Source organism: Pseudophryne corroboree, unplaced genomic scaffold (assembly GCF_028390025.1).
Source record: "Pseudophryne corroboree isolate aPseCor3 unplaced genomic scaffold, aPseCor3.hap2 scaffold_1291, whole genome shotgun sequence".
Lineage (NCBI taxonomy): Eukaryota > Metazoa > Chordata > Amphibia > Anura > Myobatrachidae > Pseudophryne > Pseudophryne corroboree.
The window spans coordinates 22757-38355 of record NW_026967917.1 but is presented as its reverse complement, the minus strand read 5'-3'; the positions used below and the strand labels follow the sequence as shown (position 1 = coordinate 38355).

Genomic DNA, 15599 nt, shown 5'->3' with positions numbered 1-15599 from the left:
GTGTGGCTGTAGATGAGCTTAGTGGTTTCTGTTAGAGTTCTTCTACTTCTAACTACTCGTACATAAATGAATAAGCGGACGATTTATTAAACCTGAGAAACACCTACTGTATTTGCACCTGCCAGTGACAACCTAATCTACCACTCACGCCGAGCATCAGGAGGACTTTGGACGTATCTCCGGATAAGGCTCGTTTGGAACGGTAAATTAGCACCAGAGCCGGGAGGGTTACAAAGACGGAAACCTGAGGCGGAGTGGTAATTAAAACTTAACATGGCCATGTCTTATAAAAACTGTGACTATATCCATTAATCCTACTGCTTCACGATGAAATTGCTGTTAATCTGATCAGCGTCATTTAAAGTGGACAAAAAAGCTGCTAAATACTATACGTACTATATATGATTGAAAGCAAGCCCTATTCCATATATCATACATTATCTAACGTTATAACATCTATCCTAAGATTACCATCACCAAAGAAAGGAAACAGCAGTAAACTAAATGAAACTAAGTAACCAGACATTGGACTTAGCTGTTGCAGTTGTAGCAGTTAAGTGAAACACTGGGACTCATTGAAACTATTGTATCTCTTTCTGTACTAAGAGGGCTAGCTAAACCAATTTGTGGAGCAGAGCATTTTCTTATATATTATTAATTGATGTCAATGTGGTTTTAGTTTTTTTATATATGTAAATTTGTTGTCAAGGCAAGGGAAAGATATTTTTTTTTTTATTAATCTATATCCTTGGTACTATAATAGTACTAGTGAAGAATTATCATTGAGATAATAGTTAATTAATAAATTTATAATAATAAATCTGCAAGCGCTATCTGTACTTCTTTTGTTTTGATTTATTAAACCTGGTGAAATGATAATTTGCATGGTGATAAAGTACCAGCCAATCAGCTCCTAATTGCCATGTCACAGGCTGGGTTTGAAAAATGACAGTTAGGAGCTGACTGGCTGGTACTTTATCACCTTGCACTTTATCAGTTCACCAGGCTTAATAGATCTGCCCCAATGTTTCAAAATGGAATGCATCAAGAGAACGGTGTTGGTATTGTAAAAATACACACAGCTCCTGGTATTTCCTGGTGGTCTCCCATCCAAGTACTAAAACCAGGACCAACACTGCTCAGCTTCCATGATCAGGAGAGATTGGGCAAATCCAGTGTGCTGTGGCTGTAGATGACCTCGTGGTTTCTGTTAGAGCTCTTCTACTTCTAACTTCTGGTACATAAAAGAATATGTGTAAAAATTAAATGTACAGTACCAAGAAAAGGGTGTTGGTAGTTTAAAAACACCTAAATAATCTGATAATACATGGATGGGAGACTGCTTGGTAGTAACAAAGTCCAATACTGCTTTGCTTCAAAGATCAAATGAGATTGGGCATATCCAGCGTGGTGTGGCTTTAGATAAGCTTTGTGGTTTCTGTTAGAGCTCTTCTACTTCTAACTACTGGTACATTAATGAATATGTATAAGGTTGTAGTTTATCCAATATCCCTTTACTACCTTACCCCCCCCCCCCCCTCCCCTCCCCTCCTTATAGCTTCCTTTGTTCTCTCCTCCTCGTGTGTGCGTTATTTGTTTTCTCATACGTCCTAGAGGATGCTGGGATCACATTAAGAACCATGGGGTATAGACGGGATCCGCAGGAGACATGGGCACTTTAAGACTTTCAAAGGGTGTGAACTGTCTCCTCCCTCTATGCCCCTCCTCCAGACTCCAGTTTTAGAATTGTGCCCAGTGAGACTGGATGCACTACAGGGGAGCTCTACTGAGTTTCTCTGAAAAGACTTATGTTAGTTTTTCTTATTTTCAGGGAGGCTGCTGGCAACAGTCTCCCTGCTTCGTGGAACTTAGGGGAGAGAAGTATGACCAACTTCTAGTGAGTTCAATGGCTCTGCTTCTGGCTGACAGGACACCATTAGCTCCTGAGGGTGCTGATCGCTGGGTACGCCTAGATGCCCACTCCCGTAGCCTGCCATCACCCCCTTACAGAGCCAGAAGTCAGAAGACAGGCGAGTAGCAGAAGAACAGAAGACTTCTTCTCCAGTGACGGCATTCTGAGGTTCCACGCAGCGAGCGGAATGCTGTGCGCCATGCTTCCACACAAACACAGGCACTGCAGGGTGCAGGGCATGTGGGTGGGTGGGGGGGGGGCACCCTGGGCAGCATAAATTCCTCACAAAAGGCTGGCAAAAGTGGACATTAGTGCCTGGGCACTGTCCTTACCCCGCTAGCGTAATTAATTATTTCTGAGCGGGACAGATACGCGCCATTACAGCGGCGGGGCTTCTTCCTCACCTCACCAGAACATCTTTAGAGCATTACAAGTCTATCACTATAGAGTTTATTATTTCCCAGACTGTGTACTTTTGGCGCTGGATTGTGAGCTGAAAAATCCTCTGTGTCCCTCTGACAGATTTACCTGGGTGGGATTGAACCACCAACCTTTTGATTAATAGCCAAACACACTAACCGATTGCGCCACAGAGACACTTTGCAAAAGTCCATACTGACAAAGGCTAATAAGCATTCATCTAAAACGTTTCCTAGAAAAACTTTAAAAAGTCAATAATCTGGAGAGTTTTTGTAAGATGTTTCTTCCATCAACCAACGAAGAAACACATTGGTACTTTCCCATGATGAGTGAGTGCTTCAGGATCTCTTGCACTTACATGTGCAGCAGAGTACTGCAATGGAAGCATGCTGGGCCCATAACCCAGAGGTAGGCAGATTGAAACTATCCTCTGCTATATGCATTTTTTTTGTTAATTAAAGTAATCCAAAACTGGGATTGATATTGTGTCTCTTTTATTTTTACTTAAAGTACAATAACTTTTACCATTTTAATTTGTTTTAATAGTATATTGACAGTATTGTTTTCTTTCAAAAATCCACTTCATTTTCTTTACCCTATTATTAAAATGGTAATTGACAAAAACAAACTACATTGTCACCAGAAGAGCAATACAAAATGTACAAGTGATATATTAAAATCATCTTTCCAGCTTGAATTTCAATGATGCATTGGGTCAACAATTTTGTGAGAAACATCTTCACCCTTAAATAAAGATTTTCTTAATTCCTTACCTGTGTGCTAATTAGATATCACCTTGTTTTCACATTAAACAGACTTCCACATGAGAAAGCAGCAAGGATGCAGTGGCGTTAATGTTTCCTGGTGTCAACCTGTATTATTTCAGTAGACATTGAAATGAGGATACATCTTGCTGCCTTTCCAATGAAGCAAGTTTAATTTAGTAATAGGTGAAAAACCATCCCTACAAAGGTGTTAATCAGAGACTTGGCTTTGTGGACACTTTTCAGAGAACAAATTTGTTAGCATAAAAATAAAGCCAGAAAATGAAGAGCTGTTTAATCACGCAATTTGATTTTTTTGCCAGCATATTTCTTTTTCTCTGCAACCCACTGCTAAATTGTGCTTCCTAGATGTTTTTATAAAATCACTGAATCAAATCTAACTCTGATTACATCAGAGAAGGCCAGGTACCCTACACCATAACAGGGGGTATGAAATTTGACTTGTCTACTTAAAGATCACCAAAATCTGATAACAAGGTCAATTAGGTCCCTGGGTGGGATTGAACCACCAACCTTTTGGTTAATAGCCGTACACGCTAACTGATTGCACCACAGAGACACTTTGCAAAAGTCCATACTGACAAAGGCTAATAAGCATTCATCTAAAACGTTTCCTAGAAAAACTTTAAAAAGTCAATAATCTGGAGAGTTTTTGTAAGATGTTTCTTCCATCAACCAACGAAGAAACACATTGGTACTTTCCCATGATGAGTGAGTGCTTCAGGATCTCTTGAACTTACATGTGCAGCAGAGTACTGCAATGGAAGCATGCTGGGCTCATAACCGAGAGGTAGGCAGATTGAAACTATCCTCTGCTATATGCATTTTTTTTTGTTAAAGTAATCCAAAACTGGGATTGATATTTTGTCTCTTTTATTTTTACTTAAAGTACAATAACGTTTACCATTTTAATTTGTTTTAATAGTATATTGACAGTATTGTTTTCTTTCAAAAATCCACTTCATTTTCTTTACCCTATTATTAAAATGGTAATTGACAAAAACAAACTACATTGTCACCAGAAGAGCAATACAAAATGTACAAGTGATATATTAAAATCATCTTTCCAGCTTGAATTTCAATGTTGCATTGGGTCAACAATTTTGTGAGAAACATCTTCACCCTTAAATAAAGATTTTCTTAATTCCTTACCTGTGTGCTAATTAGATATCACCTTGTTTTCACATTAAACAGACTTCCACATGAGAAAGCAGCAAGGATGCAGTGGCGTTAATGTTTCCTGGTGTCAACTTGTATTATTTCAGTACACATTGAAATGAGGATGCATCTTGCTGCCTTTCCAATGAATCAAGTTTAATTTAGTAATAGGTGAAAAACAATCCTTACAAAGGTGTTAATCAGAGACTTGGCTTTGTGGACACTTTTCAGAGAACAAATTTGTTAGCATAAAAATAAAGCCAGAAAATGAAGAGCTGTTTAATCACTCGATTGGATTTTTCTGCCAGCATATTTTATTTCTCTGCAACCCACTGCTAAATTGTGCTTCCTAGCTGTTTTTTATAAAATCACTGAATCAAATCTAACTCTGATTACATCAGAGAAGGCCATGTACCCTACACCATAAGAGGAGGTTTGAAATTTTGACTTGTCTCCTTAAATATCACCAAAATCTGATCACAAGGTTAATTACATCCCTGGGTGGGATTGAACCACCAACCTTTTGGTTAATAGCCAAACACACTAACCGATTGCGCCACAGAGACACTTTGCAAAAGTCCATACTGACAAAGGCTAATAAGCATTCATCTAAAACGTTTCCTAGAAAAACTTTAAAAAGTCAATAATCTGGAGAGTTTTTGTAAGATGTTTCTTCCATCAACCAACGAAGAAACACATTGGTACTTTCCCATGATGAGTGAGTGCTTCAGGATCTCTTGCACTTACATGTGCAGCAGAGTACTGCAATGGAAGCATGCTGGGCCCATAACCCAGAGGTAGGCAGATTGAAACTATCCTCTGCTATATGCATTTTTTTTGTTAATTAAAGTAATCCAAAACTGGGATTGATATTGTGTCTCTTTTATTTTTACTTAAAGTACAATAACTTTTACCATTTTAATTTGTTTTAATAGTATATTGACAGTATTGTTTTCTTTCAAAAATCCACTTCATTTTCTTTACCCTATTATTAAAATGGTAATTGACAAAAACAAACTACATTGTCACCAGAAGAGCAATACAAAATGTACAAGTGATATATTAAAATCATCTTTCCAGCTTGAATTTCAATGATGCATTGGGTCAACAATTTTGTGAGAAACATCTTCACCCTTAAATAAAGATTTTCTTAATTCCTTACCTGTGTGCTAATTAGATATCACCTTGTTTTCACATTAAACAGACTTCCACATGAGAAAGCAGCAAGGATGCAGTGGCGTTAATGTTTCCTGGTGTCAACCTGTATTATTTCAGTAGACATTGAAATGAGGATACATCTTGCTGCCTTTCCAATGAAGCAAGTTTAATTTAGTAATAGGTGAAAAACCATCCCTACAAAGGTGTTAATCAGAGACTTGGCTTTGTGGACACTTTTCAGAGAACAAATTTGTTAGCATAAAAATAAAGCCAGAAAATGAAGAGCTGTTTAATCACGCAATTTGATTTTTTTGCCAGCATATTTCTTTTTCTCTGCAACCCACTGCTAAATTGTGCTTCCTAGATGTTTTTATAAAATCACTGATTCAAATCTAACTCTGATTACATCAGAGAAGGCCAGGTACCCTACACCATAACAGGGGGTATGAAATTTGACTTGTCTACTTAAAGATCACCAAAATCTGATAACAAGGTCAATTACGTCCCTGGGTGGGATTGAACCACCAACCTTTTGGTTAATAGCCGTACACGCTAACTGATTGCGCCACAGAGACACTTTGCAAAAGTACATACTGACAAATGCTAATAAGCATTCATCTAAAACGTTTCCTAGAAAAACTTAAAAAAATCAATAATCTGGAGAGTTTTTGTAAGATGTTTCTTCTATCAACCAACGAAGAAACACATTGGTACTTTCCCATGATGAGTGAGTGCTTCAGGATCTCTTGCACTTACATGTGCAGAAGAGTACAGCAATGGAAGCATGCTGGGCCCATAACCCAGAGGTAGGCAGATTGAAACTATCCTCTGCTATATGCATTTTTTTGTTTGTTAATTAAAGTAATCCAAAACTGGGATTGATATTTTGGCTCTTTTATTTTTACTTAAAGTACAATAACTTTTACCATTTTAATTTGTTTTAATAGTATATTGACAGTATTGTTTTCTTTCAAAAATCCACTTAATTTTCTTTACCCTATTATTAAAATGGTAATTGACAAAAACAAACTACATTGTCACCAGAAGAGCAATACAAAATGTACAAGTGATATATTAAAATCATCTTTCCAGCTTGAATTTCAATGATGCATTGGGGCAACGATTTTGTGAGAAACATCTTCACCCTTAAATAAAGATTTTCTTAATTCCTTACCTGTGTGCTAATTAGATATCACCTTGTTTTCACATTAAACAGACTTCCACATGAGAAAGCAGCAAGGATGCAGTGGCGTTAATGTTTCCTGGTGTCAACCTGTATTATTTCAGTAGACATTGAAATGAGGATGCATCTTGCTGCCTTTCCAATGAAGCAAGTTTAATTTAGTAATAGGTGAAAAACCATCCCTACAAAGGTGTTAATCAGAGACTTGGCTTTGTGGACACTTTTCAGAGAACAAATTTGTTAGCATAAAAATAAAGCTAGAAAATGAAGAGCTGTTTAATCACGCAATTTGGTTTTTTTGCCAGCATATTTCTTTTTCTCTGCAACCCACTGCTAAATTGTGCTTCCTAGATGTTTTTATAAAATCACTGAATCATATCTAACTCTGATTACATCAGAGAAGGCCAGGTACCCTACACCATAACAGGGGGTATGAAATTTGACTTGTCTACTTAAAGATCACCAAAATCTGATCACAAGGTCAATTACGTCCCTGGGTGGGATTGAACCACCAAACTTTTGGTTAATAGCTGAACACACTAACCGATTGCGCCACCGAGACACTTTGCAAACAGTACATACTGACAAAGGCTAATAAGCATACATCTAGAACGTTTCCTAGAAAAACATTAAAAAATCAATAATCTGGAGAGTTTTTGTAAGATGTTTCTTCCATCAACCAATGAATAAACACATTGGTATTTTCCCATGATGAGTGAGTGCTTCAGGATCTCTTGCACTTACATGTGCAGCAGAGTACTGCAATGGAAGCATGCTGGACCCTTAACCCAGAGGTAGGCAGATTGAAACTATCCTTTGCTATATGCATTTTTTTTGTTAATTTAAGTAATCAAAACTGGGATTGATATTTTTGCTCTTTTATTTTTACTTAAAGTACAATAACTTTTACCATTTTAATTTGTTTTAATAGTATATTGACAGTATAGTTTTCTTTCAAAAATCCACTTAATTTTCTTTACCCTATTATTAAAATGGTAATTCACAAAAAAAACTACATTGTCACCAGAAGAGCAATACAAAATGTACAAGTGATATATTAAAATCATCTTTCCAGCTTGAATTTCAATGATGCATTGGGGCAACAATTTTGTGAGAAACATCTTCACCCTTAAATAAAGATTTTCTTAATTCCTTACCTGTGTGCTAATTAGATATCACCTTGTTTTCACATTAAACAGACTTCCACATGAGAAAGCAGCAAGGATGCAGTGGCGTTAATGTTTCCTGGTGTCAACCTGTATTATTTCAGTAGACATTGAAAAGAGGATGCATCTTGCTGCCTTTCCAATGAAGCAAGTTTAATTTAGTAATAGGTGAAAAACCATCCCTACAAAGGTGTTAATCAGAGACTTGGCTTTGTGGACACTTTTCAGAGAACAAATTTGTTAGCATAAAAATAAAGCCAGAAAATGAAGAGCTGTTTAATCACGCAATTTGATTTTTTTGCCAGCATATTTCTTTTTCTCTGCAACCCACTGCTAAATTGTGCTTCCTAGATGTTTTTATAAAATCACTGAATCAAATCTAATTACATCAGAGAAGGCCAGGTACCCTACACCATAACAGGGGGTATGAAATTTGACTTGTCTACTTAAAGATCACCAAAATCTGATAACAAGGTCAATTTGGTCCCTGGGTGGGATTGAACCACCAACCTTTTGGTTAATAGCCGTACATACTAACTGATTGCGCCACAGAGACACTTTGCAAAAGTTCATACTGACAAAGGCTAATAAGCATTCATCTAAAACGTTTCCTAGAAAAACTTAAAAAATCAATAATCTGGAGAGTTTTTGTAAGATGTTTCTTCTATCAACCAACGAAGAAACACATTGGTACTTTCCCATGATGAGTGAGTGCTTCAGGATCTCTTGCACTTACATGTGCAGCAGAGTACAGCAATGGAAGCATGCTGGGCCCATAACCCAGAGGTAGGCAGATTGAAACTATCCTCTGCTATATGCATTTTTTTGTTTGTTAATTAAAGTAATCCAAAACTGGGATTGATATTTTGGCTCTTTTATTTTTACTTAAAGTACAATAACTTTTACCATTTTAATTTGTTTTAATAGTATATTGACAGTATTGTTTTCTTTCAAAAATCCACTTAATTTTCTTTACCCTATTATTAAAATGGTAATTGACAAAAACAAACTACATTGTCACCAGAAGAGCAATACAAAATGTACAAGTGATATATTAAAATCATCTTTCCAGCTTGAATTTCAATGATGCATTGGGGCAACGATTTTGTGAGAAACATCTTCACCCTTAAATAAAGATTTTCTTAATTCCTTACCTGTGTGCTAAATAGATATCACCTTGTTTTCACATTAAACAGACTTCCACATGAGAAAGCAGCAAGGATGCAGTGGCGTTAATGTTTCCTGGTGTCAACCTGTATTATTTCAGTAGACATTGAAATGAGGATGCATCTTGCTGCCTTTCCAATGAAGCAAGTTTAATTTAGTAATAGGTGAAAAACCATCCTTACAAAGGTGTTAATCAGAGACTTGGCTTTGTGGACACTTTTCAGAGAACAAATTTGTTAGCATAAAAATAAAGCCAGAAAATAAAGAGCTGTTTGATCACTCAATTGGATTTTTCTGCCAGCATATTTTTTTTCTCTGCAACCCACTGCTAAATTGTGCTTCCTAGCTGTTTTTATAAAATCACTGAATCAAATCTAACTCTGATTACATCAGAGACGGCCAGGTACCCTACACCATAACAGGAGGTTTGAAATTTTGACTTGTCTACTTAAAGATCACCAAAATCTGATAACAAGGTCAATTAGGTCCCTGGGTGGGATTGAACCACCAACCTTTTGGTTAATAGCCATACATACTAACTGATTGCGCCACAGAGACACTTTGCAAAAGTCCATACTGACAAAGGCTAATAAGCATTCATCTAAAACGTTTCCTAGAAAAACTTTAAAAAGTCAATAATCTGGAGAGTTTTTGAAAGATGTTTCTTCCATCAACCAACGAAGAAACACATTGGTACTTTCCCATGATGAGTGAGTGCTTCAGGATCTCTTGCACTTACATGTGCAGCAGAGTACTGCAATGGAAGCATGCTGGGCCCATAACCCAGAGGTAGGCAGATTGAAACTATCCTCTGCTATATGCATTTTTTTTTTGTTAATTAAAGTAATCCAAAACTGGGATTGATATTTTGTCTCTTTTATTTTTACTTAAAGTACAATAACTTTTACCATTTTAATTTGTTTTAATAGTATATTGACAGTATTGTTTTCTTTCAAAAATCCACTTCATTTTCTTTACCCTATTATTAAAATGGTAATTGACAAAAACAAACTACATTGTCACCAGAAGAGCAATACAAAATGTACAAGTGATATATTAAAATCATCTTTCCAGCTTGAATTTCAATGATGCATTGGGTCAACGATTTTGTGAGAAACATCTTCACCCTTAAATAAAGATTTTCTTAATTCCTTACCTGTGTGCTAATTAGATATCACCTTGTTTTCACATTAAACAGACTTCCACATGAGAAAGCAGCAAGGATGCAGTGGCGTTAATGTTTCCTGGTGTCAACCTGTATTATTTCAGTAGACATTGAAATGAGGATGCATCTTGCTGCCTTTCCAATGAAGCAAGTTTAATTTAGTAATAGGTGAAAAACCATCCCTACAAAGGTGTTAATCAGAGACTTGGCTTTGTGGACACTTTTCAGAGAACAAATTTGTTAGCATAAAAACAATGCCAGAAAATGAAGAGCTGTTTAATCACGCAATTTGATTTTTTTGCCAGCATATTTCTTTTTCTCTGCAACCCACTGCTAAATTGTGCTTCCTAGATGTTTTTATAAAATCACTGAATCAAATCTAACTCTGATTACATCAGAGAAGGCCAGGTACCCTACACCATAACAGGGGGTATGAAATTTGACTTGTCTACTTAAAGATCACCAAAATCTGATAACAAGGTCAATTAGGTCCCTGGGTGGGATTAAACCACCAACCTTTTGGTTAATAGCCATACATACTAACTGATTGCACCACAGAGACACTTTGCAAAAGTTCATACTGACAAAGGCTAATAAGCATTCATCTAAAACGTTTCCTAGAAAAACTTTAAAAAGTCAATAATCTGGAGAGTTTTTGTAAGATGTTTCTTCCATCAACCAACGAAGAAACACATTGGTACTTTCCCATGATGAGTGAGTGCTTCAGGATCTCTTGCACTTACATGTGCAGCAGAGTACAGCAATGGAAGCATGCTGGGCCCATAACCCAGAGGTAGGCAGATTGAAACTATCCTCTGCTATATGCATTTTTTTGTTTGTTAATTAAAGTAATCCAAAACTGGGATTGATATTTTGGCTCTTTTATTTTTACTTAAAGTACAATAACTTTTACCATTTTAATTTGTTTTAATAGTATATTGACAGTATTGTTTTCTTTCAAAAATCCACTTAAATTTCTTTACCCTATTATTAAAATGGTAATTGACAAAAACAAACTACATTGTCACCAGAAGAGCAATACAAAATGTACAAGTGATATATTAAAATCATCTTTCCAGCTTGAATTTCAATGATGCATTGGGGCAACGATTTTGTGAGAAACATCTTCACCCTTAAATAAAGATTTTCTTAATTCCTTACCTGTGTGCTAATTAGATATCACCTTGTTTTCACATTAAACAGACTTCCACATGAGAAAGCAGCAAGGATGCAGTGGCGTTAATGTTTCCTGGTGTCAACCTGTATTATTTCAGTAGACATTGAAATGAGGATGCATCTTGCTGCCTTTCCAATGAAGCAAGTTTAATTTAGTAATAGGTGAAAAACCATCCTTACAAAGGTGTTAATCAGAGACTTGGCTTTGTGGACACTTTTCAGAGAACAAATTTGTTAGCATAAAAATAAAGCCAGAAAATAAAGAGCTGTTTAATCACTCAATTGGATTTTTCTGCCAGCATATTTTTTTTCTCTGCAACCCACTGCTAAATTGTGCTTCCTAGCTGTTTTTATAAAATCACTGAATCAAATCTAACTCTGATTACATCAGAGAAGGCCAGGTACCCTACACCATAACAGGGGGTTTGAAATTTTGACTTGTCTACTTAAAGATCACCAAAATCTGATAACAAGGTCAATTAGGTCCCTGGGTGGGATTGAACCACCAACCTTTTGGTTAATAGTCATACATACTAACTGATTGCGCCACAGAGACACTTTGCAAAAGTCCATACTGACAAAGGCTAATAAGCATTCATCTAAAACGTTTCCTAGAAAAACTTTAAAAAGTCAATAATCTGGAGAGTTTTTGTAAGATGTTTCTTCCATCAACCAACGAAGAAACACATTGGTACTTTCCCATAATGAGTGAGTGCTTCAGGATCTCTTGAACTTACATGTGCAGCAGAGTACTGCAATGGAAGCATGCTGGGCCCATAACCCAGAGGTAGGCAGATTGAAACTATCCTCTGCTATATGCATTTTTTTTTTGTTAATTAAAGTAATCCAAAACTGGGATTGATATTTTGTCTCTTTTATTTTTACTTAAAGTACAATAACTGTTACCATTTTAATTTGTTTTAATAGTATATTGACAGTATTGTTTTCTTTCAAAAATCCACTTCATTTTCTTTACCCTATTATTAAAATGGTAATTGACAAAAACAAACTACATTGTCACCAGAAGAGCAATACAAAATGTACAAGTGATATATTAAAATCATCTTTCCAGCTTGAATTTCAATGATGCATTGGGTCAACAATTTTGTGAGAAACATCTTCACCCTTAAATAAAGATTTTCTTAATTCCTTACCTGTGTGCTAATTAGATATCACCTTGTTTTCACATTAAACAGACTTCCACATGAGAAAGCAGCAAGGATGCAGTGGCGTTTATGTTTCCTGGTGTCAACTTGTATTATTTCAGTAGACATTGAAATGAGGATGCATCTTGCTGCCTTTCCAATGAAGCAAGTTTAATTTAGTAATAGGTGAAAAACCATCCTTACAAAGGTGTTAATCAGAGACTTGGCTTTGTGGACACTTTTCAGAGAACAAATTTGTTAGCATAAAAATAAAGCCAGAAAATGAAGAGCTGTTTAATCACTCGATTGGATTTTTCTGCCAGCATATTTTTTTTCTCTGCAACCCACTGCTAAATTGTGCTTCCTAGCTGTTTTTTATAAAATCACTGAATCAAATCTAACTCTGATTACATCAGAGACGGCCATGTACCCTACACCATAAGAGGAGGTTTGAAATTTTGACTTGTCTACTTAAATATCACCAAAATCTGATCACAAGGTTAATTACGTCCCTGGGTGGGATTGAACCACCAACCTTTTGGTTAATAGCCAAACACACTAACCGATTGCGCCACAGAGACACTTTGCGAAAAAGTACATACTGACAAAGGCTAATAAGCATACATCTAGAACGTTTCCTAGAAAAACATTAAAAAATCAATAATCTGGAGAGTTTTTGTAAGATGTTTCTTCCATCAACCAACGAATAAACACATTGGTACTTTCCCATGATGAGTGAGTGCTTCAGGATCTCTTGCACTTACATGTGCAGCAGAGTACTGCAATGGAAGCATGCTGGACCCATAACCCAGAGGTAGGCAGATTGAAACTATCCTTTGCTATATGCATTTTTTTTGTTAATTTAAGTAATCAAAACTGGGATTGATATTTTTGCTCTTTTATTTTTACTTAAAGTACAATAACTTTTACCATTTTAATTTGTTTTAATAGTATATTGACAGTATAGTTTTCTTTCAAAAATCCACTTAATTTTCTTTACCCTATTATTAAAATGGTAATTGACAAAAAAAACTACATTGTCACCAGAAGAGCAATACAAAATGTACAAGTGATATATTAAAATCATCTTTCCAGCTTGAATTTCAATGATGCATTGGGGCAACAATTTTGTGAGAAACATCTTCACCCTTAAATAAAGATTTTCGTAATTTCTTACCTGTGTGCTAATTAGATATCACCTTGTTTTCACATTAAACAGACTTCCACATGAGAAAGCAGCAAGGATGCAGTGGCGTTAATGTTTCCTGGTGTCAACCTGTATTATTTCAGTAGACATTGAAATGAGGATGCATCTTGCTGCCTTTCCAATGAAGCAAGTTTAATTTAGTAATAGGTGAAAAACCATCCCTACAAAGGTGTTAATCAGAGACTTGGCTTTGTGGACACTTTTCAGAGAACAAATTTGTTAGCATAAAAATAAAGCCAGAAAATTAAGAGCTGTTTAATCACGCAATTTGATTTTTTTGCCAGCATATTTCTTTTTCTCTGCAAGCCACTGCTAAATTGTGCTTCCTATATGTTTTTATAAAATCACTGAATCAAATCTAACTCTGATTACATCAGAGAAGGCCAGGTACCCTACACCATAACAGGGGGTATGAAATTTGACTTGTCTACTTAAAGATCACCAAAATCTGATAACAAGGTCAATTAGGTCCCTGGGTGGGATTGAACCACCAACCTTTTGGTTAATAGCCGTACACGCTAACTGATTGCGCCACAGAGACACTTTGCAAAAGTACATACTGACAAATGCTAATAAGCATTCATCTAAAACGTTTCCTAGAAAAACTTTAAAAAGTCAATAATCTGGAGAGTTTTTGTAAGATGTTTCTTCCATCAACCAACGAAGAAACACATTGGTACTTTCCCATGATGAGTGAGTGCTTCAGGATCTCTTGCACTTACATGTGCAGCAGAGTACTGCAATGGAAGCATGCTGGGCCCATAACCCAGAGGTAGGCAGATTGAAACTATCCTCTGCTATATGCATTTTTTTTTGTTAATTAAAGTAATCCAAAACTGGGATTGATATTTTGGCTCTTTTATTTTTTCTTAAAGTACAATAACTTTTACCATTTTAATTTGTTTTAATAGTATATTGACAGTATTGTTTTCTTTCAAAAATCCACTTCATTTTCTTTACCCTATTATTAAAATGGTAATTGACAAAAACAAACTACATTGTCACCAGAAGAGCAATACAAAATGTACAAGTGATATATTAAAATCATCTTTCCAGCTTGAATTTCAATGATGCATTGGGGCAACGATTTTGTGAGAAACATCTTCACCCTTAAATAAAGATTTTCTTAATTCCTTACCTGTGTGCTAATTAGATATCACCTTGTTTTCATATTAAACAGACTTCCACATGAGAAAGCAGCAAGGATGCAGTGGCGTTAATGTTTCCTGGTGTCAACCTGTATTATTTCAGTACACATTGAAATGAGGATGCATCTTGCTGCCTTTCCAATGAAGCAAGTTTAATTTAGTAATAGGTGAAAAACCATCCTTACAAAGGTGTTAATCAGAGACTTGGCTTTGTGGACACTTTTCAGAGAACAATTTTGTTAGCATAAAAATAAAGCCAGAAAATAAAGAGCTGTTTAATCACTCAATTGGATTTTTCTGCCAGCATATTTTTTTTCTCTGCAACCCACTGCTAAATTGTGCTTCCTAGCTGTTTTTATAAAATCACTGAATCAAATCTAACTCCATCAGAGAAGGCCAAGTACCCTACACCATAACAGGGGGTTTGAAATTTTGACTTGTCTACTTAAAGATCACCAAAATCTGATAACAAGGTCAATTAGGTCCCTGGGTGGGATTGAACCACCAACCTTTTGGTTAATAGCCGTACATACTAACTGATTGCGCCACAGAGACACTTTGCAAAAGTCCATACTGACAAAGGCTAATAAGCATTCATCTAAAACGTTTCCTAGCAAAACTTTAAAAAGTCAATAAACGGGAGAGTTTTTGTAAGATGTTTCTTCCATCAACCAACGAAGAAACACATTGGTACTTTCCCATGATGAGTGAGTGCTTCAGGATCTCTTGCACTTACATGTGCAGCAGAGTACTGCAATGGAAGCATGCTGGGCCCATAAACCAGAGGTAGGCAGATTGAAACTATCCTC

General features: G+C 36.1%; 2 non-coding genes across 2 annotated transcripts; both read right to left on the bottom strand.

Annotated features, from left to right (window-relative positions):
* Positions 1 to 4767: 4767 nt before the first annotated feature.
* Positions 4768 to 4841, bottom strand: TRNAN-AUU (transfer RNA asparagine (anticodon AUU)). Its single transcript has one exon. It is a non-coding gene; the product is annotated as a tRNA-Asn (tRNA).
* Positions 4842 to 12942: 8101 nt separating this feature from the next.
* Positions 12943 to 13016, bottom strand: TRNAN-AUU (transfer RNA asparagine (anticodon AUU)). The gene has a single exon. It is a non-coding gene; the product is annotated as a tRNA-Asn (tRNA).
* Between the last annotated feature and the right edge of the window lie 2583 nt (positions 13017 to 15599).